The sequence below is a fragment of the Sorex fumeus genome, unplaced genomic scaffold, assembly GCF_029834395.1.
Source record: "Sorex fumeus unplaced genomic scaffold, SorFum_2.1 ptg000005l, whole genome shotgun sequence".
Classification (NCBI taxonomy): domain Eukaryota; kingdom Metazoa; phylum Chordata; class Mammalia; order Eulipotyphla; family Soricidae; genus Sorex; species Sorex fumeus.
Genome location: NW_026606062.1, coordinates 277,525 through 302,318, shown reverse-complemented (window position 1 = coordinate 302,318; position 24,794 = coordinate 277,525).

Sequence of the window (24,794 nt, the reverse complement as noted above, 5' to 3'; positions counted from 1 at the left end):
TTCCAGATGTATATCCATCAAGCAGATGTAAGAAAAGAAGCAGGTTGTTCTTTTCATACCTAAAAAAGTAGATAAACTCTCAGGAAGAGTGAGTGAGAGAGGGGAGAGAGAGAGAGAGAAAGAGAGAGAGAGAGGGAGGGAGAGAGAGAGAGAGAGAGAGAGAGAGAGAGAGAGAGAAGAGAGCACTTTCCTCCAATCATCATAAAATTGAAAAATATCTGCCTTCTAGTTTGATATAGGATTTATTCAAAATGTTTTCAAACATACTCAAGTGTAAGTTTCCTGGCTTGTAAAATAGAACACAATTATCAGAAAAATTTTCTTCAAAGGTTTACATAAGTAAACCTTACAAACAAACACTGTCCTCCCATTGTTCATTGATTTGCTCAAGCGGGCCCAGTAACATCTCCATTTTGAGACTTGTTTTTACTGTGTTTGGCATATTGAATACATCATGGGTAGCTTGCCAGGCTTTGCCTTGCAGGCGAGATGCTCTCAGTAACTTGCTGGGCTCTCCGAGAGGGGCGGAGAAATCGTACCCAGCTCGGCCAGGCTGGCTGTATGCAAGGCAAACGCCCTACCGCTGTGCTTTCGCTCCAACCCAAGTAAACCTTAAGTAATAAATAATAAATAAATACAAAAGTAAATAAGCAGTCTTGAGGCCAGAGAAATAGTATAGTGAGTAGGGTGTTTGCCTTGCATGTGTCTGACCCAGGTTCGATCCCTGGCATTCCAGATGGTCCCCTGAGCACTTCTAGGAGTAATTCCTGGTTGTAAAGCCAGGAGTAACTCCTGAGCATCACTAGAATAAACCCTGAGCTTCATTTCAGTTTCTTAAGCCCCCACGGCCCCCTCCTCCCAAAAAAGAACAAATAAAAATAATTTAAAAAAACCACAGGCTTAGGCAAGTGTTTCTGGAATAACAAATAATCCTCAAGCATCTGTTGTTCACAATACTATACATCTGTTACTGTTACACACAGCTGCAGATTGGGGATGTGCTTGTTTCTGTCCCTAGTTAGGGCCCCAGTTGGCTGTGTCTCCTATCCTGGAGAAAACTCTTTTCAAAGCAGATGGCACACGAGGACAGTGATAGCACAGTGGACATGGACAGTCTTTTCTCATGTCACAGCACCTAACGTTTCATTATCCAAAGCAAGCCTCACGATCAACCTTCATGACAGTGATGCAGAAATTCCTATCCGTAGACCTCACAGGGAGGCTCTCTCTATAAGATAGCGTGGTCGAGCATTTGGATCTACAATGTATAACTGGGTGGAAGGGAAGAATTTGGAACAAATCACACATTTTATCACAAGTACTTAAAATTCCACGACTTGGTGTGGACAATATTGTCCTGGAGATTGAGTCTATCCTTTAGTTGATAGTTTTTATTTCTCCCCCTATGGAATCTAACTTCCTCACAGTTGCCATAGAATCAACTGTCAGGGCAAAGGTAGAATGTCCAAGTTTGTCTCAGTTTCTAATAAACTGAATCAAATCACAAAGGAATCCTGTTGGGTGGGGAAAAAAAAAAAACAGAGAAAGCCAGCAATGACCATTCTGAGTTGCTGGGGATCCGTTTAAATTTGCTAAAACTCTGTTCAGTGACTATGATGCAAATTATATAAGGAAACAGCAGAACTTTACGATGTACAAAATCTCGATACGCTTAGAGGCTCAATACATTCTTTAAAATTTCCAATCCAAGTTCAGTCCAAATCAAATCATACTTTGTGAATACCTTTCCCCAGTCCACATCCCAAAACTGTTCCTCTCCTAATTGTGATTTTATTTTTTCCTGTGGGTTTTTAGATCACTCCCTCATTCATTCATTCAACAAATATTGAATGAACATTGATTTTGCCAGGCAATGGTTTAAGCTTTATGCATACTGCAGTGAAAAGAAAAAAAACCAGAAAAATATTTTCTGTCCTCATAGAGTTGACCTCATAGTAGAGGGGCAAAGCAGGTGATTGACAAATAATATAATAATATAATGCTTTAACAAAATTAAGCAAGTCAAAGGGCTTGATAACGATGAATGCTATCTTATATATTATGTTTGCAGAGATTTGCTTTGGCCTGAGAAAAGACCAAAATCAAATGGAATAGAAATGGAAAGAAAGAGTTTCAGTCAAAGGGAAGGCCAACCAGACAGTGATCTGCAAGATCTGTTCAAAGAGCAGCTTGTATAAAATCTGTGAATGGTGGAAGAACAAGAGGTAATAAGGCTGGAGAGGGGCTGGGAAGCCATATTATGGAAGACTTTGTAGGCTGGAAAGTTACTGGAACATTTTAAGCAGAGGGATGACTTGACTGCAACCCTGGAATGAAGAGGCGTGCCCTTCTGGAGAACAGGGTGCAGTGTCTGCCTACTTCCATGTCAGACGAACCTCTGTCCCGTGGAAATTGGACTCCAGCTGTGTTTGCTTCATCTCCATTCATTTTTCATCCTTCCAAGAATGTAAACATTCTGTCTCCTCTTATTAATCTCATATATTTTCCAATATCTTCTCTGAATTTACTGCCCCTTTCTATTCCTGCTAACCTGGTGCATTTCTTATATTCAATAGATTAAGTTGAAAATTTGATCAGACAAGCAAACATATATCATTCGCCACACACATATATGTTGTGTACTTACTGTGTACGAGGTTCTGAACAAAGAAAGTTCAAATGTTAATTAAAATGGACCTGGCAGTATAGGAAGGTAGGGAGTACATGTTATTTTCCAGTTTTGTAAATTCTCTCACCATTACAGTTCTTGATCCCCTATCCAATAATATATTCATATATCAAATAGTTATTCATTGAGAAACTGTAATAACAAGAAGTTATTATACACTTAGTAATATTTTAAGTGTTTATTTTTATTAATTCATGACTTTTACATAATATTTCACCACATTGGGCCTGGAATGATAGGACAGCAGGTAGGGCACTTGTCTTGTTCACAGTAGAACTGGGTTCAATCCCAGCACCCTGTATGGTCCCCTGAGCCTGCCAGGAGTGATGTCTGCGTGCAGAGCCAGAAGTAAGTCCTGAACACTGCAGATGTGGACAAAACAAAACAATCAAAAATAAAATCTTTCACTACATAATTGTGAATCACTATCACAATCATCCTGTTTTTCTTCGATTGCCTTGAGCAGGCACCAATAACGTCTCCTTCATCCTAGCCCTGAGTTTTTAACAAGTGCCATATTTAAGGCTCTTTCAGAGTTAGGAGAATGAGACCCATCATTGTTACTGGTATTTGGCATATTGGGTACGCCATGGTGAGTTTGCCAGACTCTGCCATGTGGGCAGGTTATATTCAGTAGCCTGCCAGGTTGTCCAAAGTAAGAATGAGATAGTAGCGAGCTGGGTTTTATAGTCTCTGGGTCTTGGCCGTTGATGGGATTACACGGTGCCAGGGGGTCAGTTGGTGGGTGTGACCCCTGCCTACTGGAAGATGGAGGATCTGGGTGGAGGATGCTCAGCCCTGATCCGAGCAGGCTTGGAATAATTGTGAATACAAGTCAGAAGTGTGTTTTGCCTTCAGTACCATATGAAAGACCAATACATATTTACAATCTCTTGGTGATAATTTCATCTTGTTTTATATCCCTAGACCTGAAAGGAAACATAGAACTGGAATAGAACCCAGCTCCATTATTCTGGCCATGGGAAAAAAGATCAATATACAGAAATATGCTTGTAACTTTTCGACCTTCTTTTATTTTATTTATTTTTTGGTTTTTGGGTCATACCCGGTGATGCACAGGCGGTTCCTCCTGGCTCTGCACTCAGGAATCACTCCTGGCGATGCTCAGGGTACCAGATGGGGTGCTGGGAATCGAACCCGGGACAGCTGTGTGCAAGGCAAATGCCCTACCTGCTGTACTATCGCCCCAATCTCTCAACCTTCTTTTAATGGGGGCTGGTTAAACAAAGGACGTCCAATGTTCACTTTTATGCTAGTCTAGCACAGACTATCTGGCAACAACAAAGAGCGGCGCTAATTATGTGCCACATATTTCTCTACATTTTTTTTCTGTTACGTCATGTCTAACTGATTGTATCAGTATTATCATTACTCTCATTTTGCAGATTAGGGCACCAGGGTCAGGGAGGTTTAGTATCTTGCCGGTGATGTGCAACTAATAAAAGATAAATCCAGAAATCTATACCGTTTATTCTGATTTCAGAATATAGTCTTCATTCTTTTTATTTTATAAATTGTATTGCTTAGACCATGAATGATATAAGGCATATAAAAATAAAATTCATGGGCTGGAGCAATAGCACAGCGGGTAGGGCGTTTGCCTTGCATGCAGCCAACCTTGGTTTGATTCCCAGCATGCCATATGGTCCCCTGAGCACCACCAGGAGTAATTCCTGAGTGCTGAACTGAGCCACCCTATGCATTGCTGGGTATGACACAGAGAGCAAAAATAAATAAATAAATAAAATTTATGATTTTTAATGGGCTATGTGAAAGATGTATTGTATATTCCAGGGTTTTTTAATTTAAATTTTTTGAGGCACTGTGAGATAGAGTTACAAAGCTGATCATGGTAGGGTTTCAGTCATATAGTGTTCCAACACCCATTCCTCCACCCATGTACAGTACTCACCATCAATGTCCCCCAGTTCTCCAACTCTACCTTCCCCCCAAGCCTGTTTCTATGGTAGACACTTTCCTTCTTTTTCTGTCTGCTGTCTGTCTGTCTCTCTCTTCCTCCCCACACCTCCTTGTGGGATTATGGTTTGTAATACAGGTACTGAGAGATATTTGTTCCTTTACCTGTTTTCAGCATGCAGTTCTTATCCAGAGTGAAAAGTTCTTATCCAAAGTTCTTATCTTTGTCATGGTGGTACTTTCTCTGCCCCAATGGTCTTTTCCCCCAGCACTTGAGGTAGCCTTTCAACTGTAGACTAATCCTCCTGGCCCTTGTTTCTACTGTCCTTGGGTATTGGTCTCATATTATGTTTTTATTAAATCCCACATTTAATAAATATTTTGTATTAAATCCCATTTCATGTCTGTCCCTCTCCTTCTGACTCATTTCACTCACCACGATATTCTCCACATGCATCCATTTATAAACAAATTTCATAACTTCATTTACCTTTACCTTTTTACCATTTTTCCTAACAGCTGCATAGTTTCGCATTGTGTAGATGTACTGAGTTGAGAATATAGGTTTTAAACTCCTACTGTGGTTTCATTCCCTTACTGCTGGATTGGTTTAAAAATTAAATAAAAAATGAGGGCAAAATCACTTAATTAAAAGTGTACATACACACACATATATATGTATAAATGTGTATATATATATAGAGAGAGAGAGGAGGGAGAGAGAGAGAGCAACTGTTATGTGACAGGCATTGTTCTAAGTATGTGTTAGTTTATTTAATCTTCAAGACTGCAACACAGATATGTATTATTAACTAAATGTTAACATTGGAAAAATTAAGTAATAGAAACATTGGGAAACTTGCCTAAGGACAAATTAACAACTGAGTGAACAATCGAGAAGGATTCCAATTAAGGGAATGAATAAAAGTAAGAACAGAGGCATATGCTATCATATATATGATGTAGGTGTTATAATTATTGTATAGTCGTAAGAATATGCTGTCATAAGAATATACAATTATTATGTAGTCATAAGAATACAGTCAAAAGAATATCTTATGCTTCCTTGTAGGAGGGTTCTGGAGACATTATCTTAAAATATTTATTTTATCATGGAAAAGAATTGGAAGATTATAGTTATATTTAGAAGACATAATACATGTAGACTCTTGGGTAAGTGGCAGACACATCTCTCCAAAAAATAGAAGATAAGGTCTTTTATCTTTTCTGGATACGTAATTCATATCTTTTGTAACCTTAAAATGGGTTCTCCAGTTTGACAACAATAAGAAAAGCTGGTCCCCCCCCCCCCCCAGTGTTTCTCCATTTTCGTCCTGTTTAAACTGGTCATGAGTGTTATCATTAATCTTCTTCCCATCAACCACTTCACCTAGCAGTGCTGTATAGAGATCTCATACAACAGCGCTATCTGACCAAGTCAAAGCCACGGCCAAGTGTGGTTTGTGTGCAAAGATCAAGGTTGGTTTCTTGTGAAAGTTAACAGTCTGGGCTGCTCCAGTCTCCTGCCACGAAGTGCAAACTATTTAATTTACCAAGACACAGGCCAGAAACCAACCCCCCAATGACGTTTTAACTTTTATTGCCCATTTGAGAGCATTGATGAGCTCTTAGCTGTTAGAGAAAATGAAATCACCTTCTGTTAATATCAGAAACTGACAGTGTATGACTCTTTATGCTGCTTTCCTCTTCCCCTAAAAAAAAAACCCTGACAAAATGTTTGTGCTCACTCAGCAAATAGTTATTTGGAAACCCTAAATGCTCTGTGGGACAAGGAAAAGATTCAACTTTCAGTTTCTTGAGAGTTTAGTGGTGGACGAAAAGAGAAGGCCCCTCAAGCAACTAGTAACTGTGAAAGTGGTACAAAGACACTGAAGCAGGCATCCAGAGAATATCCTTTCACTAGAGATTTCAACATCCAAGAATTTATGAGCCGAGCCATTTATGCTGAGAGCAAACTAAATGTCTTCTCTCTCTTCTGTACTTAATCTTCCCAGATCTTTCAGTCCATTTGAAGCTTACTAAGCACTTTCAAATAAAATTCCACCTGTACTCAAGATTCATGCATGATATTAAAGAATTTCACCCAAATTCTCCAGCAGTTGGAGTAGTTAGAAAGAGGAGAAAAAAACATCGATGATCACAAAGTAACTGAGCATTTTTTTTTATTGCGAGACCTCAGATCTTCTAATACTTAAGTTTTCGTATTGCCTCCAAGATGAATATATTGTCCATGACTTTCCTCCAGGTGATCCTCTCACTGAGAGATTGGGTCTTTTCTTTCTCTCTATTTGAATCCAGGCTGACTCTAGAAAATTACTCGGTCAATAATATGTTGCAGAAATGGTGTTTGGGGAATCCCAAATTAAGTTCCAAAGAAATCTTGCATCTCCTGCCTTAATCTCTTAGGATACTTTAGGATACCGAGGTTCCATATATGAAGTCCTGCTCCCCTCAGACCACCATTCTGGAGTAGCTAATTATAAGAAATTCTAGATACAGATTACAGTGGAGCTCAGTATTCCTGTAGCATCCTAATTAAGACACAAAATATGGAATTTCTATCTTGAAACTTCTACACTAGGTCATCTGCCAGCTGGATATGACACAGTGACAGTAGTCAAACAACATGTGCCCCAGGAGATGTGCCCTACTAGGCCATATCTGAATTCTTAATGACAGAATTGTGAGCTTTAATAAAGTATGGTTGTTTTAAGTCTCTATGACCTGGAGTAAATTATCACAAAACAGGAAAAAAAATAGAACGAGTGATGTATCAGATGTTTACTTTTTGGGCCAGGTATATAATAGAGGGATTGAAGCACTCTATAGTGCATGCCAGTTTGATCCCTGTCACCACATGGTCCCCAAATACGTCAGGAGTAGTCTCTGAGCACTGCTGGGTTTGACTAAAAGCCCCACCCCCACACTGCCCCATGACTGTTTCCATTTTATATTTACAAAACTCCATAGACCTCATGTAACACGTTATGTACCCCATATTTTACAGATGCAGAAACTGAAGTCTGGAGCATCCCAGACTTTTCCTTCATACATTTTCTTTCAGTACTCTCTCTTCTCATCACTTCTGACTGGTCTCGGAAAAAATAGAAAAAGAGTATTAATTTTATACCTTGGTGTGAACCAATCTGAAGTGTCTAGCAAGAACAACTGTGGAATAAATAAATAATTAAGCCCTTTGATCTCATTTATCTTGTTGCCCACAAGTCTAGTCCACATAGTTTTTTTGTTTTGTGTTTTTTTGCGGAGGGAAGTCACACCTGGTGATGCTCAGGGGTTACTCCTGGCTCATGCACTCAGGAATTACTCCTGGTAGTGCTCAGGGGACCATGTGGGATGCTGGGAATCGAATCTGGGTTGGCCGCGTGCAAAGCAAACACCCTACCTACCGTGCTATCGCTCCAGCCCCCGACTCCACATAGTTTAAGACACTTGGTGAATTATTGTTGAATGGAGTATGGACAGATGTGATCCACCCTCAAACTAAGTATTTGTGTAGAATCAGTGACTTCATGGCCTGACTCTCCAGAGCCCAGTGGGCCCACCCCTGCTAGAACAACTGAGGAAATAGCTTTTATTGGAAGCTCACTCCTCTGTATTCCATGTCACTTCTACTTTCAATTTGACCTCTTGCTTGGAGACCTGGTTGGTGATTACTTGGACAGGAATCACTTATTTTTTCCTGCAGTAAATTTCTAGTTGTTTTGTTCTGCCTTGGAATCTTGGCTAGAAGAGCTAAGGGCAATCTCAATGTGGGGTCAGTCCCACCTTGCCTCTCTGTAAATGTGTATTATTTATGGCTATACAAATTTGTATAAACACAAATATGTCAAGCAAAGGTGGGAAGTGACAAGGTCCTACTCACAGGGCACTGAAAGAGTATAATTTGGGCTTCTGTTCCTTCAAGCCAGTCTTTAAAGACTGGTCTCTTAGAGCATCTTCCAGAAGCAGTACAATTTCACTGGTCAGTAAGCCAAAAGGCCTCTCTTCCAGGTCAACAGCAGTTACGAGAACTCAAATCAATCTCCACTGATGCCACAAATCAAACCACAGTGCAACCTCAAGATTAGCCATGCTCACTCTTGCAACAGAGCAGAAAGTTGGTTTTATTAGGTGGGACCAGGACAGTATTTTTATACAAAAAGTCTTTGATTGTGGTTCCTTCCACCAAAAGAAACACTTGGACCTTTGACCTTTGGCTCATTGGGAGCCCCAAGTCTGCAGCTGTTACATCCACTGGGTTCTGCCCCCAAAGCCAGAGCTCTTGAAGGCCTCTTGTGAACGGATAATGTGATTTTATCCAGGAAGGATGGGTTGCCGCTTCTCAAGGAAGTGGTCCAGGGTCCATGTCTTTCAAGGGAATTATTTGAACTGCAGCCAAACCACAAAACTCAACTGCCAAAATAATCTCTCTTTTTTTCCCTAGCTAATAGTACATCAATTGAAGGGACTTTGGAATTGTGAAGACTGTGATCCCATCCCAGTTAGTACTATCACTGCAGTAGAAGAAAGGGAATGTTCTAGTCCTGGGTCTGTGAGTAAATGCAGCCCACCATCTCCACCAGAGCCTGATCTTCCCCTGAGACCTATCAACAAAACCCCCTCTGCTCATCCAGCAGGCAAGACTTTACTGAAATCAGACACTGTGCTACTGTGACAGAAAGACAAAGCAATGCACTTCCTGCCTTCATGGGACTTAAGGTCTTTCAAAGGAAAGAGAGTCAACCCAAGAGTCTCGTGAACAATAAAACCTTGTAACTGTGGGCAGGGTTAGAAAGATACTGAGGCTTATCGATAGAAAGGGGATTAGCTCAGGTAAGGAGATCAGGCAGTTGCATGGAGCAAGGTGAATTGGGGCAGAGTTTCAGAAAACTCGAATGGGAGTGAAGGAGATGAGCAGAATAAGTAGAATTCCCGTTCAGAATAATCAATATCTGTAAAGGTCTTGTGACAAATGAATTGAAGGGAGGAGTGAAGTGTCAGGCAGGGGGTTGAGAGCATGGACTCCTCTATGGCTAATCAATAACTTGATTTTTATACTCGAAACTATAAAAAGGAGCACATAAGGCGTGATGTGATTGGTTTGGATGAACCAGGTGACTTGCTCATGGGCACCAGCTGCTATCATACCTGGTACTACCCAAACCTTGGCCATGGGGAAGTTAAGCCAACTCCCTTTTTTTTGTTTGTTTGTTTTTTTTCTTTTGGGGTCTTACCCAGCAATGGACATGGGTTACTCCTGGCTCTGCACTCAGGAATTACCTCTGGCGGTGCTCAGGGGACCATATGGGAAGCTGGGAATTGAACTTGAGTTGGTCACGTGCAAGGCAAACACCCTACTCGTGCTATTGCTCCAGCCCCGCCAACTCCCTTTTAATGCCACTTCTTCCCCTCCCCCTCAAATTTTCTCCCATTTTTTACCTTGAGGAAAACTTGGCTGTCTTTTGAGGCACAGTTTTCTACGTGGCTGTCCTGAGCTCATACCTTTAAATTTTTTTTCTCGTGTATCCCAAGTCCAGGTAACTCCATCTTTTCCTCATAACTTCAGTCTCCTCCTGGGAGAACCACACAACACATCTGTCTCACCCATCAGAGATCTTTTCACTGTTCTACTTTTACCACTTTCTCCAGGACTTATCTGTCTCACAACAGCTGCTGACACTATGCCTCCTCCAGATTCATCTCAGAATTTCAACCTCCTACATATCTTGTAGCCTAAAGCCTAACTTCCTTGGGTCCATTCTTTTGTCTTATGAATGTTGAACCATTGACTTTCCTACACATCTTTTCCTATGTGTGTCTCTGGCAGTCTTTGCTGGCTTCTTGATTCAGATAAGATTTCAGTGGCCCACCACTGGATGGACATCTTTGAATTAAATGTTCTCAGGAAGGCATTTAGTCAAAGAAAATGGCAAAAAGAGAATAAACTAGGGAGCTGGAGCGATAGCACAGCGGGTAGGGTATTTGCCTTGCATGTGGCCGACCAGGGTTTGAATCCCAGCATCCCATGTGGTCCCCTGAGCACCGCCAGGAGTAATTCCGGAGTGCAGAACCAGGAGTAAACCCTGAGCATCACTGGGAGTGACCCAAAAAGCAAAAAAAAAAAAAAAAAAGAGAGAGAGAGAGAATGAGCTAGACCACGTTGTAGAAACTCTTCAAGAGCTGATTGTGTGGCATTAAAGTTCCATGTTTTCTTAAAGGAAGAGTTGAAATTAGAAGGGAGACATGTGAAGAAGGCCTTGGAAGAAGTTTTTCATGCTGTGGGCCTTCCTCACTGTAATCCAGAGATGATACTTCTGGAACTTCATTCAGAGAATCTGAGACTTATTTCTTACAATTGGAAATAGTAAAGAGACTGCCAACATTACTTGCTAGTCCTAGAAAAATAGAGAAAATTTTCCACTGGAGAAAATTAATTGATCAGATTGAACTCAGGATCAGCAGTGCCTCAACTCTATAATAAGACAATCTCATCATGATTTTTTAGTTATCTTTATCTTCCTCTTTCAAAAAATTTCTAACATCTTGAATTTTAATTATATCCATCATCCTCTCACAAAAAAAAAACACCAAAAATACATGTTTTAGTATTTTATTAAGCTCTGAGTTTCTTTCTACAACTCTCATTCTTAGTGGATGTTCTTGATCTCCAACTTCAGAGACAAGAATCCCGAGGCCCAGGTAGACCCTCAAAGTACCTGCCACCACTGATGTCTTTACCTCCTCTGGCCCCCGTGGGGAATCTGTTCATTTCTTCCATCAGAACTCAAGCACCACACTTCTGCTTTGAATTCTCCCTTCCCTCTTCAGGACCATTGTTTTTTTGCTCTTATTTTGTCTCTTTTGCCAGTCTACAAAAATCAACTGAAACAACAAGGGGGGGTCTCCCAGAGTTGCTCCTGCAATTCTTACTTCCAACACACAAACTTCTCCACAGTGATGTCTGATCCTCTAGCCTCATTAGGCTTATCTACCAGTCTACAACCTTCATCTAGTGTGGTTTTCATCACCACCACACTGTTCTTTAATAAACTTAATGCGAAGGGATATGATAAAACTTTTAACTTTGACTCTGACTTTTTTACTCATTCAACAAAACCGTAGGATGAAGCCACTCAGCCCAGGGTGGTATGCTGAGCGCTGTCTACATGGAGTTCAAATTCTCAAACCACTGTCCTTTCTTGACATAGTGACACCTAAATTATCTGTTTCTTAAACCGTTTCTCGGGTCGTTCCTCATTTTCTTCTGTTGACTCAGTCTGCTCTATTCAAACTTCCAATATTGTTTTCGCCCCAAGTGGCCCCTGTTGGGCACTCTTCATACCCTTTACATTATCTTAAGGCTTTGATTTTTATGCCAATAGCTTTTATTTCTATGTCCTCGTAAGTTCTAGTTAGTTCTGTAGCCTTTGATTCAACTACCTACTTTATACTTTGTGAGCTGGCTTGTCAGCACATCTTGTTCCCCGTTTCAAAGCTGGTCCTATAATCATCACAGAAACCGACTCTCCCTACAGCAAACTCATTTCCATAAATGACACCTGCAGTCAATCTGTGCAACTGCTTCAGGAGAATCTGTGCCACCACGTGTGCGTTGTCAGTGGTGCCCACATCACAGTTTCCTCTCTCTTCCCACACATCTGAAGAGTCATTCAGTCCTGTTGATTTGTTTCCTAAATGGTATGAGACCATCCATTTATTCACACTCCTGCCCCCACCCAACTAGTCCAAAGAACTGTGATTTTCACCTAAAATTTTATGGCAGCAAGTTCCTTTTCAAGGCACATAATGTACGATGATGTCATTTCCTTTCTCTCATAATGGGGTGAGAACAAAGGTGGGCCAAAAGAAAATCTACCTACCCTTTGGGGAAGGGGGTTGTTTGGGATGTGAATGTATGGTTCTTCTCTACAGATTGTGTCAATGGGTGAACCTTTTCCCTCAATATAGCTCATGACTCAGGTGTTTATTTTACTTGTCCGTGATTATTCCCTTCTCATCTGCATATTCCCTGGACTTCATAGGAATCTTGATAAGAACAAATTCATTCTTCATACAAGGACATTGGAGAGAAATCCAAATTTAGTTGATGTGGGGAAAGCTGAAAATCTGACATCTGTCTTTCTTCATGTACCTCTCCACGATGCTGCTTAATCAGAGTGGGGTTATACTTTGACCAGAGCTTCAATTTGTCACCCCAGAAATCTTGGACTAATATTCTTCTTCGTTCTCTATGCATGGTTAACCTTATCCTCCCGTGTAATACTGTCCCTATTTCCTTTTGCCCAACATCCTCCCTCAGGCATCAGAATGTCCCCAACCCTCCTTGGGTCTTTGAAAACTTACAGGGTCTGTGATGATTGATCACCACTATTCTCTCTCTTCTGGGAAGGTCAATGTCCATGTCTTAGAGTGGGGAATAGGAACATCTGGATTGCATCTTGGAGCTTTCTCCATGAACCTATAAAACGGACAAATAAGGCCCTCATCCTCATTTTTTCCTCAATGGAGATTAATGCCCTTCCAAATATCTTATTGGCATTTCAGTATTTAATTTCCCCCTCTGTTCTCCAGTGTAATTTTCTTCTGTTATAGGAATTTCGACACCATCCTAATCCCAGGCTTTAAGACAAAGTTATATCCATTAAGAATAGGGGAATTGTTCCCTGGGCTCATCCCACAGCAGAAGGTGGTCCTTCCACAAGCCTCTCTCTTGCTGCCATGCTGATGTTTTTTCCCGTGTGGCCCAAACACAGAATTCCTCCTAAGCTTATCCTTTTCCTTGGGGGAGTTTTCTCTCTTTTCTTCAAGGGGAACTTTCCCCCTTCTTTCCAGAATTTCCTTATTGATCACATTCACAGAGTTTCTTCTACAGCTTAAGTGAAAATGCTAATAAGTATTGAAGTCTCCTCTATTAGATGATAAATCCCCTGAGAGCAGAGCTTTTGTCTTTGTGCCATAATCACATATCAGCACAGACAAGTATTGATTAACTATTAAGTGATTATCAGGTTATTTATATTAGCATTTTATATAAGCTAATTCATTCACTGCTCACCATTTTTGTCTAAAGGTGGAGAAAGTGAGTGAAGTACAAAGACTCTCTTGCCCAAGATCTCACAGCCATTAAAGTGGAGACAGGATTTAAACTCCAGAAGCATGGCCACAAAAATATGCAGACAGTGCCCAACCTAAAATGAATTGACAAGACTTTATGATGGTGTAGTAGCGAAGACTCTCCCCTGGATTTGTCATTTTTATCTTTTTCTGGGGTAACCATATGTAGTATGCCACTCTCCTGAGACACTAGGCAATTACTGGATCGCCACACAATCGCAATGGTAAACAACTGCACTCTATGACATACTGTGTGGCCTGTGTCCTTTGAACATTTTGTTTTGTCTTCCCACCCTGCTCTATCTATAAAATGACCATCTGTGTCTCAGATATTCTCCATCTACATGTGAGGAGATTTTGTTCATTTGTAGGCTAATGTCAGTGCTGAACACATTTAAGCCAGAGGAGACTGAACTGTGACTCATAGTTCAGTATGCCAGGCTCTTTCAACTTCCAGGATTGTCAAGTTCACTTGTGAACAGAGCCCAGAGTAGCCTCTGAACACTGGAAGTGTTGTCAAAGAACCACCAAGAATAATAATTTTATTTTTATAATATAATTGTATTCTATGTTTACTGTAGCACTGTAGCACTGTCCTCCCATTGTTCATCAATTTGCTCAGGTAGGCCCAGTAACGTCTCCATTGTGAGACTTGTTGTTACTGTGTTTGACATATCGAGCACGTCACGAGTAGCTTGCCAGGCTTTGCCATGCGGACGAGATACTCTCGGTAGCTTGCTGGGATCTCCGAGGGGGGTGGAGGAATCAAACCCAGGTCGGCCCAGCCGGCCACGTGCAAGGTGTTGTGTTATCACTCCAGCCCTATGTTTACTATATATTTTTATATTAATAAATGTATAATATTGTTTGTATAATATTGTTTTAGGGGCTGGAGCAATAGCACAGCGGTAGGGCATTTGCCTTGCACACAGCCAACATGGCCGACCCGAGTTCGATTCCTCCACCCCTCTCGGAGAGCCCGGCAAGCTACCGAGAGTATCTCGCCTGCACGGCAGGGCCTGGCAAGCTCCCCGTGACGTATTCGATATGCCAAACACAGTAACAACAAAGTCTCCAATGGAGACGTTACTGGGCCCGCTCAAGCAAATCGATGAACAACGGGAGGGCCTTTACCTTTACCTTATAATATTGTTTTTAAAATATTGCCAAGTTTTGTTGGTTCATGAAGATTTATCCCTAACTGGATGTTGAGGAACATCCGAAGATTTTATAGTGAAATTTACATGTGCATCACTTCTAAAACTTCTGATTCTTACTGTCAAAACAAAATCAATATGAAAGAGAACTGTGTGAAAAAGCCCAATAAAAGAGTTCCTAGAGGGTTGCTGAATTTAGAAATTTTCTCATGTGTTTATTTCTAATAAGTTGCAGTGTTTTGTAATTAGTCTTCATTAAAATATCTCTATGCATGTGTCTTCCTCTCCTGTCTTTTCACTCTCTATCTCTCTCTCTCCCTTTCTCTCTCTGCTTCAGATTTTATTTAGTTATTTTTTTCTTCAAGCAGGTGACAGGGAAGAATGGAGGCGTTACTGGTGCCCGCTCGAGCAAATCGATGAGTAGCAGGATGTCAAGTGATCAAGTGATTTTTTTTCTTTATTTTGGAAACAAGATAACTTAATAATTTGCTGGCGTTGAAGGTACATTCCTCAACATACTTAAAGTTGGTACACTTATGGTAAGTGCACCTTATGCCCACAACAAACATTATACTCAGTGGTGACAAACTGAAATCCTTCCCTCTAAGTCAGGCACAGACAAGGTTGCCCATTATCACTAATTACTATTCAATATAGTATTGGAAATCCTTGTCATAGCAAGTAGACAAGAAATAGATATTAAGGGCATCCAGATGGGAAAAGAAGTGAAACGATTACTCTTTGCAGGTTACATAATATACATAGAAAGCCCTAAAGACTCTACCAAAAAGCTCCTAGAAACATTACACTTATACAGTAAGGCAGCAGGATACAAAATCAATGTACAGAAATCCATGACTTTTCTATATGCAACTAATGAAATAGAAGAAATAGACATTTTTACAGAAAAGCAAATGGACTATGCATTAATCCACGCCATCTTGCCTGCCTGGAGGGGAAAGGGTGTTGCCCCATTCGCCCTCTCCTCTCTGGAAAGAAAGATGGTGGCCGCATGGGAGCCTGGTGGAGAGCAGGTCTGAGCCAGGGGTGGGGGTGTGATGGGTACCTCATGGGACGGGGGGGCGCTCCGGCCCATCCTTCACGCCTGATCGAGGTCACCAGTTGCCCCCCACGAGCAGCTCTCCGGCACGGCCACGGCCCCAGAAGCACAGAGACCAATCTCTTATTTATCTGACTATCAGTAGAAATACTTGCAGGGTTAATAAATAAAATAGCAGAAATCCAAAACTGCGGGGCCGCAATAGCGGCCGCACAACATCATTCAATTCTTGAACCCAGCTGTAGAAAGAAGATCATTTCACAATGCTTTTACAGCATGGCTGAGTTTGGGGGGCGGGTAAAGTCTAAATAATAATAGTGCAACTTTTATCAAAACAATGAAGCTAGTCGAAGTAGACAGAGTGTTAACTAGAATTCATCTATCCCACAGACATTGGGGAGGGGTTGGGGGGCAGGGGTTTATTGGTGAAAAATAAGTATTGATAAAGGGAATTGTGATTGATATTTGCATGACTGAGACCTAAACTTGAAAGCTTTGTAATTTTTCCCACAGCGATTCAATAAATAAATAAATTAATTAAAAAAAAAGAAATAGACATTTTTAAAAAACAACATCATTAACAACTGTGACTCAGAATAACCAAGTTCCTAAGAATCTGCTTAACAAAAGTGATGAGAGACTTATTACAAAAAAATTATAAATCACTATTCATTCATTCATTCATCATCCTGTTATTCGTCGATTGCCTCGAGCAGGCCCCAGTAACGTCTCTTTCATCCTAGCCCTGAGATTATATTCAAGCCTCTTTAGGAGAATGAGACCCATCATTGTTACTGGTATTTGGCATATTTGGTGTGCCACAGGGAGTTTGCCAGACTCTGCCCTGTGGGCAGGCTATATGCGATAACCCGCAAGTTTGTCCAGAGTAGGAATGAGATAATAAGATATCATAAAAAGATGTCCTGATAAGATGTCGCACGACCCTGAATGCGGCCGCGTGGTTACGGGAGCTGAATTTTATAGTCTCTGAGTCTTGGCCGCTGATGGGATTACACGGCGCCAGGGGGCCAGGTGGTGGGTGTGACCCCCGCCTACTGGAATTTGGAGGATCTGGGTGGAGGATGCTCGACTCCAATTCGAGTAGGCTTGGAGATCTCGGCCCCGGAACCCGCGTGGCTTTGTCCCTCTGCCAGTACCTTCATGTGTGCGGAGAGTGGTCTCAGCATGGTGGTGGCTGGTCCTGGAGGTCTTCGGCTGCCGGAGCCCTGGTCGGGGCGGGGAGGAAAGCTCAACCCGCTCCCCTCCAAGGGACCCCAGCGAGGAACAGCCAGGCGCAGGGGCAGGAGACTGACTGCACTGGTCTCGTCCGGGAGCTGGATTTTATAGTCTCTGAGTCTTGGCCGTTGATGGGATTACACGGTGCCAGGGGGCCAGGTGGTGGGTGTGACCCCGCCTACTGGAATTTGGAGGATCTGGGTGGAGTATGTTCGACTCCAATTCGAGTAGACTTGGAGATCGCGGCCCCAGAACCCGCGTGGCTTTGTCCCTCTGCCAGTACCTTCATGTGTGCGGAGAGTGGTCTCAGCATGGTGGTGGCTGATCCTGGAGGTCTTCGGCTGCCGGAGCCCTGGTCGGGGCGGGGAGGAAAGCTCAACCCGCTCCCCTCCAAGGGACCCCAGCGAGGAACAGCCAGGCGCAGGGGCAGGAGACTGACTGCACTGGTCTCGTCCGGGAGCTGGATTTTATAAATCACTATTAAGAGAAATAAATGAGGACATAAGAAAATGGACACATATCCCCTGATCATTGACTGGAAGGATTGATATTGACAAAATGATAGTCTTTCCCAACGCATTATACAAATTTAATGTAGTCCCTACAAAAAGATTCATGAAATTTAAAGATATAGATCAAATACAGTTGAAATTTATATGGAGTAATAAACTCCTCCAAAGTAATTATAGAAAAAAAAAGACAGGAAACTTTTCTGTCACCAACTGCAAATTATGCTACAAAGCTATAGCAATCAGAACAGTTTGGTACTGAAATAATGACATACACTCAGGCCAATGAAATAGAATTGAAGTCCAGAGACAGATCTTCAGATGTATCGACAGTTGATCTTTGACAAAGGAAGGGAATGTATGAAGTAGAGCAAGAAAATCTCTTCAATAACTAGTGTTGGAGAAACTGGTCAGTCACATGCAAAAAAAAAAAAGAAGAAAAGAAAAGAATTGACCCCTTTCTCTGACCATGCACAGAAACCAAATCAAAATGGATTAAATACCTCAATGTCAGACATGAATCAATGAACTACATTGAGGAAAACGTAAGTATAAGATTTCATGACACTGAAGCTAGAGGTACCGTCAATGATTCAATGCAATTGGCCAAGTAAGTGGAAGAAAAATTAACAAATGGGACTACATATAACTAAGAAGCTTCTCAATTGTAAAAGAAATGATCACCTGAATTTAAAAATCATGAATTGAGCTTCCATATGAGTGTGCAACTTCACTTTTGTGCATCTACCCCAAGAAACCAAAATCTTTTCAGAAAAGACATTTGCAGACATATCTATATTGCAATATTATTCACCATAACCATAATCTGGAAACAATCCGAGTGTCCAAGAACAGATGATTGGCTAAGGAGTTGTGATACAGGAAAACAATGTAATACCATGAAGCTATAAGGAAAGAAGAAATCATGCAATTTGCTGCTTCATAGATGGCTCTCAAGAGTGTCGTGCTGAGTGAAGTTAGAAGGAGCAGAACAGATACAGAATGATCTCTCTCATAGGTGGGCTATAAATAAACACAAGAAAATAACAAGTGCCCAAATGCAGCAGAAACAGAACTTGTCTTTAGTAAGGAGCTTCCCATGGCAAGAGGATGGGAAGAATAGTTGTGGTTGGCACTGGGATAAAGATGGAAAGAAGAGGATACATTGATGGTGGTGTGATACTGCCATTTTTTACACAGGAAACCCTACCATTAACATTATTTTAAATAACAGTGGCTAAAATGAAATTTACATAAATAAAGAAAAATTGGGGGCTGAATAGCACAGCGGGTAGGATGTTTGCCTTGCACGTGGACGACCCGGGTTCGATTCCTCCGTCCCTCTTGGAGAGCCCCACATGCCACCAAGAGTGTCCCACCCACTCAGCAGATCCTGGCAAGCTACCCATGGAATATTTGATATGCCAAAAACAGTAACAATAACGGGCTTCACTTCGTATTCCTGGAGTGAGCAAATGCCATTGGGCTACACTAGCACGTGACAGGGACAAATGGAAATGTTATTGGCGCCCGCTGGAGCAAATCGATGAGCAACGGAATGACAAGTGATACAAGTGATACAAATGAAAGAAAAATTTTAAAGCCTATCACTTGTATCACTTGTCATCCCATTGTTCATCGATTTGCTCCAGCAGGCACCAGTAACATCTCCATTCATCCCTGTCGAGTGCTAGTGTAGCCCAATGGCATCTGCTCCCTCCAGGAACACAAAGAGACTCAAACCGTTCATTCAGGGTTTTGATGAAGATGTCTGACCATCTCATAGGTGGGCGGCCACGCATTCTTTTGACATCTCGTGGAATCCAGTCAGTAACAGCTCTCGTCCAGAGGTTGTCTCTAAATCACATTACATGTCTGGCCCATCTGATTTTCGATGCCTTGGCAAATAAGTGTCCATGATTCTCGATCATCGATGGAGGTCAGAACTCCAGATTCCTTCTCTCTCAGTGAAATGTGATATTCCAAGCAAAGCTCTTTCGATTTCTCGATTAGAGCCTAATAAAATAAAAATTAATAAAGACATGTCTATTGGGGACACAGATGGACTTTTTTCAGTGATGATATGAGCGATATTTTAAATGCTTGATTGTAAACAGCATTTTCTTATAGTTCTTATATGCTCCATAAAGCATTTCTGTGTATCACTTTTTTCCCCTGATACCAGGAACTTAGGGCTTTAAAACTCAGCTTGGTAGCTTGGTCACTGGCCTTAAGTTGCTGAATAGTTGCTTGGGGGAGAGAGAGAGAGAGAGAGAGAGAGAGAGAGAGAGAGAGAGAGAGAGAGAGAGAGAGAGAGAGAGAGATTCTTCAACTCACAGCAAAGTATTCAGCAAAATAATTCAGAATGCTATGCTAGAACAGACGTTCAATGTCTGCCATCTCATAAAGGACTCTAACTCCCTTATTCCTTTTCAACTTAAAAGTCTAAACAAATAATTGGCTGTAGAAACTCCACGCTACTTCCCCACTCTCTGTATTTCTTTCCAATAAGCCAAAAGTGAACAGTAACTTATCCGGAATGAATTTAAGTCTCTCAGGAAAGTTCAGAACATCCTTTGATGTCAAGAAAATTCTGTCCTGAATGATTTTGTAAGAAGGTGGTGCTGAGATGTTTTGTGGAAATGACAGCTCAGTGAGATGTGGGAGCCGGCCCCCTGCTTAAAGTAAAATGACATACATGAAAGAGGAGAGGATGGATTGGTGCTCTGAAGCAGTGACATGTCATCTTCTCAATGCAGACAAGGAAATGAATAAGGCCAGGCATGAGGGGGTGTTGTCGGAGGTAAGTCTGATGGAGAGAGGACTCCCATGGATCTCTTTGGGCTCTAAAAAAAAACAGACGGAGGGGGGGAAAATCTATTTTGGAAAATCTAGCTGTTAACTGCACTCCAGGGCCTTACAGATATTTGAGGAGTCAATGATACAGTGTTTGGAGGCCTGTTGCACGCACCCACTCCTTCACATCACCGTTTCTTTGCATTCTGGCAAAAAGCGGATTTTGTGAAGGTTAGATGGAGGTTGACTTTGAAAAAAGATAAGATATCCGTAAACATTTCTCTTAAGGGCATCTCCCTGGGAGCTTTAATATTTTTATCTCTTTTCTGTGGAGAAGGCTAAGAAACCTGTGTGTATTTGTTCTATTCTGCTTACTTGGCAAACTCCATAACTACCTATCCTTCCCACCCCCAACCCCCACCGAGTCTTAGTCTCAGCTGAGGTATTTCATATGGTATCTGAAACTTGGTGAAGACATTTAGCTCTTCTTTAGGACTTTGTCTCTAATCAATATGTCTGATACTTGCTCAGTTATCCACCCAATCTCTGATGAATATGGAGGAGTCCATAGCTGTTTCCTCGACTCCCTGGTAATTGAGCTAAATCATTATTTTAGAATGGCTAATAGATGGACTCATAAATTTTTAGGACTTTGATTTTTAATTGAATCACCATGAGAGACACAGTTACAAAGTAGTTCATAACTGAGTTCCATCATAGAGTGTTCCAAAATCCATCCCTTCACTGGTGCACATTTCCTGCCACCAATGTCTTCAGTTTCCCTCCCATCTGCATTCCTCAACCCTTCCCACTCCCCAACAGCCTGCCTTTAAGGCAGACACTTCTCTCTCTCTCTCTCTCTCTCTCTCTCTCTCTCTCTCTCTCTCTCTGTGTGTGTGTGTGTGTGTGTTTGTGTGTGTCTCTCTCTGTCTCTCTCTTTTATTTTCCTTTCAGGTACTGTGATTTATATCACTTTACTGAAAGGGTACCATGCATACCACTTTCTCTCCTTTCAGCACTCAGTTCTTGCCAGAGTGATCATTTCCAGCTATCACTGTCATATTGGTCTCTTCTCTGTCCTAACTCACAAAATAATTTTAAGTGGATAATCTGGAAGTCAGTCCTATGAATGGCTTTTAAGAAAGAACAAAATGTATATTGAAGTACAACCTCAGAGCCCCTGCCTCACTTCACGATAACTAGTAAGGTGTGCATGTGCTTATTTAGGCTGTAGATTCTTTGACATCACCTAAGATGTGCAGGATTAGAATCCCTAAAGATGTCCCTTGAGAATCTACATTTAATTGTTTTTTCGTTTCTCAGATTATGAATATGCATACCTGCTATGGGATCAGAAAGTGATAGCACGTATTATTATTAAAGAAAATTAGCAGTTTGGCTCACAGACATCAAAGCATGGGTTACAATTCTTTTTTCACATTATGTCACTTCCGGTTGGGATGTATTGTCTTTAGTGATTTTCATTTGCTAGGCGTGGGAAGCAGTTCAGTATTCCTTAGCCTCTCTAATTTTGAGGTTCTCAGGCCTAGGAAAATTATGCTCGAAGGAGCAAAACGCAATTGTTTCAGTGATTTCCACATTATTGATGTCTGAATCCACTAACCTCTAGTCAGAAATCCATAAACTCACACTACACTTTAAATCTTATTATGACTTTTTAGTACTAGTTTCAGTATGGTAACCTAATTCTGTTCACTTTTAAAATCATGAAATTTTAAACGCTTCTTCTTTAGTCTCTCCACAGCAAGTTTGATATGCTTAGGGATTAAAGTATATGACCTGAATAAAAGATAAGGTCAAAAAAATTCTAAACCTAACATAGACAACCTTGAGCTTGAAATAAATGAAGCTAGATGAAAAGCAGCATTCTGAGCCTTTATAACAGTTATCACAGATACTAATTTGGTCATATGTACATGCATATATACATACATATAATTTTATTTCATTTCTAGCTCCCCATGGCCTTCTTCCTTTGCTGATAAAATTTTCTTTCTCATATTTTTGTGTAAGATGTGTACAGATTTCCTTTTATTAGATAATCAAAGTAACCTGTATCATTTTAAAGAGCCTCTAAGCTTGAAATTTCACTTTAGTTTTCAGGAAGACATTGCTAATTAGCTTACAGAGATAATTTAGAGAAAGACCAGGCTTCAGTTTGATCTGTGTTTTTTGATTGAGATAGGCACTATTAGAAAAGAGGTTGTCAGACTCGTTTTAAGATGTATCTGAGGTGCAAGCCACCTGGTACCCATCCTGCCTACGTCCTTGGTGCCTACACACATACTGCCTATATCTCTCCTCCTGAAATGCACTTTCACACTTTCCCATGGGGATGTGTAGTGGCTCTCTCCTCTCTGGAGAAGTTCATGTTCTCTCTTGAGTATGGATCTTAACCTACCTTTCTCATTGCTACATTTGTCTCCCTAATAAACCTCAAAAGACAACAACAGCAAAATATACCTTCTTTATAAAATGATAAAATATATATATATATATATATATATATATACCCTGTCCATGACAATATTATGCTGGTGTATTTTATTCTGATAAATGACAATAAAATGATGAGAGTCAAATGAGGAATTAAAGAACCTACTGCATAGAATCATAAAGTAAGAAAATGAAAGTATCACCCAGCCTTCACCCAGTAGAACTAGCTCTTCTGGGGTCTATCTTGGCACCCAACATTGCTCTTTTTAGAAGACGAAATTTTGAGGTTCTTCTCAAAAATACATTGGGTGGGGGGATTCCATGCAGTACACTAGATAAAACATAATTATAGACAAGTTTCTCTCACAGAAGAGCAATGGGCCCCTAAATCTCATCCCTCGCCAACTGCCTCATCACAAATGCCAAACTACATTATCTCTTGTCTCTTGCCCCTTCCTCTTTCTCCCTCAGATAATTTCCTCTGAAAAGGCAGTTATTTCTGTCTTTTCTCCTCAAAGCCAAGGGTATGAGCATGATGGTGCCATTTTGGTGGAATTTGTGTGTCAGTTCCAACATTATGTTGAATTTTAAGAATGCAGCCAGACTTTCTAGAAAGTATCATACACAGAAATATATGTGCATGTATACATGTAAACATGCATGTATATGCACACATACATGAATGCTATTGTAGACATGAGTCCTCACTGATGAGGGCCTGGCCTCTTGCATGAAAGACAAAAGGGCCCCTGGTCATCTGTGGCAGAGAACAAGGAAGAAGAAAGGGTGATTGTCAAAAGCACTATGTGTCTCAATTTTAGCAAATGTGCCCCAAATGCCTCATTCCCAGAAAACAGGATTAGAATCCCAAGAAGACCCTTGGCCCTCTCTTTGGGAGAAACATATAATGAGCCCAAAGGGTTGAAATGACATAGAGGCAGGAGGGAGGTGGTGGGAGTGGGGATTGGGAATGATGGGAGGGAAACTGGGAACATTGGTGCTGGGAACTCTACACTGTTGGAGGGATGGGTGTTGGAACACTGTATGACTGAAACTGAATCATGAGCAGCTTAATAAGGGTCTAGCTCACTATGATTCAATAAAAACTCTTTAAAAAAGGATGAAATGCGTGTCTCCTCTTTCATTGGACAAGTTTAAGCCATTGCTTCAGTGGACCTGGAAATTGTCATATAATTCCTTTTCCTCACTCCCTATTCCTCTCTTTGGACTCAGTAGTAGTGAATGAACCACAGTCTCTGTCTTTCCTCCAAGAATCTGTCCAAGGCAACAGAAGGAGGAGCTACACTTGGTGTTTTAACTTTTTGCTCAAATTGGCCAAGTCTTACCCTTACTTTTATTATAAGTTAGCCTTTTTTTTTTTTACCTTTAGGGCTACAAAATTAGCCATGAACAAGAGTTAAAACCCCGGTTACTAATGCTTTTATTCCTAAAGTAATGAACTTTACTGCACGCAGTAGATATTATTGTCTTCCCTTCCCCTAATTCTAATGACATTAAAAACAACAGCTGTTTTCAATGTTGAAAATTACATTTTCAGAGACAGCCACCCATACCGTGCTCTTTCACAATTTCAGTTGATAGTGTTATGGATGTCCCGACTAATTTCTGCTTCATCTGCCCACTGTGTGGGGCACGCACTCTCAATCAGAAGAGGGTTTCCACACTCTGCCTTCCCTACCACCACAAAAGGCATCATCCTGGTGCTTTCCTCCCGGAGTGCAGCTCTTCAGGGCATTTCTCTCACTGGTAGCTTTGGTTTGTTAATTAGGTCACCT